The sequence below is a fragment of the Drosophila albomicans genome, unplaced genomic scaffold, assembly GCF_009650485.2.
Source record: "Drosophila albomicans strain 15112-1751.03 unplaced genomic scaffold, ASM965048v2 utg000380l_pilon, whole genome shotgun sequence".
In the NCBI taxonomy this organism is placed as follows: Eukaryota; Metazoa; Arthropoda; class Insecta; order Diptera; family Drosophilidae; genus Drosophila; species Drosophila albomicans.
Window position 1 is genome coordinate 22501 of NW_026263654.1, and position 2306 is coordinate 24806.

The window sequence follows — 2306 nt, forward strand, 5'->3', positions numbered from 1 at the left end:
TTAAATTAATTTTTTAGTGCTGCTTGGACTACATATGGTTGAGGGTTGTAAGACTATGCTAAATAAGTTGTTTTAAAATTTTTCGGAATTTTAAGCACATTGTATATTATTGGATAATATAAGTGTGAATCTAAAAAGTTCTCGCTTAAGATATTCATAATATGAATTAATAAATGAAAATACTAAAACTCTGTTGCATGAGAAATTTGAAGAATTATATGTTCTTTATTCATTTCAAATAATATTGAGGAATGTCTAGCATAAAAATATATTATTTTATAAACTAGAATTGCCTCTTATTAACGAATATGGTATAAAGAATAATTTTGTGAATATTATGGACCTTCAAGAAAAAAATAGTATATTTCAAAATAGGCAGAGAATTGTCTATAAGTGTAATTAAACAACCCTCAACTCATATGGACTACCCCCTGAATTTAAGCATATTAATTAGGGGAGGAAAAGAAACTAACAAGGATTTTCTTAGTAGCGGCGAGCGAAAAGAAATCAGTTCAGCACTAAGTCACTTTGTCTATATGGCAAATGTGAAGATGCAGTGTATGAACGTCAATATTCTAGTATGAGAAATTAACGATTTAAGTCCTTCTTAATGAGGCCATTTTACCCATAGAGGGTGCCAGGCCCGTATAACGTTAATGATTATTAGATGATGTTTCCAAAGAGTCGTGTTGCTTGAATAGTGCAGCACTAAGTGGGTGTAAACTCCATCTAAAACTAAATATAACCATGAGACCGATAGTAAACAAGTACCGTGAGGGAAAGTTGAAAAGAACTCTGAATAGAGAGTTAAATAGTACGTGAAACTGCTTAGAGTTAAGCCCGATGAACCTGAATATCCGTTATGGAAAATTCATCATTAGAAATTGTAATATTTAATCAATATTATAACGATAGTGTGCATTTTTCCATATAAGGACATTGTAATCTATTAGCAAGCATGTATGGAATTTATCAAACAATTTTGATAAGAGTTTATTTAAATTAGAGTGCTTGCATTTTAACATAAAATAAATTTCAAAAATTTGATAAAGTGCTGATAGATTATATGAGTACAGTGCGTTAATTTTTCGGATTATATAATGGCATGATTATCATTGATTTTTATGTTTATTATAAGCACTTGTATGATTAACAATGCGAAAGATTCAGGATACCTTCGGGACCGTCTTGAAAACACGGACCAAGGAGTCTAACATATGTGCAAGTTATTGGGATATAAACCTAATAGCGTAATTAACTTGACTATTATTGGGATATTAGTTTTTTAACATATTTATAAGTTGATTAACGCAATCCCGGGGCGTTCTATATAGTTATGTATAATAATATTTATATTATTTATGCCTCTAACTGGAACGTACCTTGAGCATATATGCTGTGACCCGAAAGATGGTGAACTATTACTTGATCAGGTTGAAGTCAGGGGAAACCCTGATGGAAGACCGAAACAGTTCTGACGTGCAAATCGATTGTCAGAATTTGAGTATAGGGGCGAAAGACCAATCGAACCATCTAGTAGCTGGTTCCTTCCGAAGTTTCCCTCAGGATAGCTGGTGCATTTTAACTGTTGTATAAATAATCTTATCTGGTAAAGCGAATGATTAGAGGCCTTAGGGTCGAAACGATCTTAACCTATTCTCAAACTTTAAATGGGTAAGAACCTTAACTTTCTTGATATGAAGTTTAAGGTTATGATATAATGTGCCCAGTGGGCCACTTTTGGTAAGCAGAACTGGCGCTGTGGATGAACCAAACGTAATGTTACCGGTGCCCAAATTAACAACTCATCAGAAACCATGAAAGGCGTTGGTTGCTTAAAACAGCAGGAGCGGTGATCATCTGGAGTCGAAATCCGCTAAGGAGTGTGTACAACTCACCTGCCGAAGCAACTAGCCCTTAAAATGGATGGCGCTTAAGTTGTATACCTATAACATTACCGCTAAAGTAGATGATTTATATTACTTGTAATATATAATTTTGAAACTTTAGTGAGTAGGAAGGTACAATGGTGTGCTTAGAAGTGTTTGGCGTAAGCCATGCATGGAGCCGTCATTGGTACAGATCTTGGTGGTAGTAGCAATAATCGAATGAGACCTTGGAGGACTGAAGTGGAGAAGGGTTTCGTGTGAACAGTGGTTGATCACGAGTTAGTCGGTCCTAAGTTTCAAGGCGAAATGCCGAAAATTTTCAAGTAAAAAAAGTAACTAAAATATTATATTATTGTCATAATTAAAAAAACTTGAATAATTTTGAACGAAAGGGACATACGGTTCCAATTCCGTAAG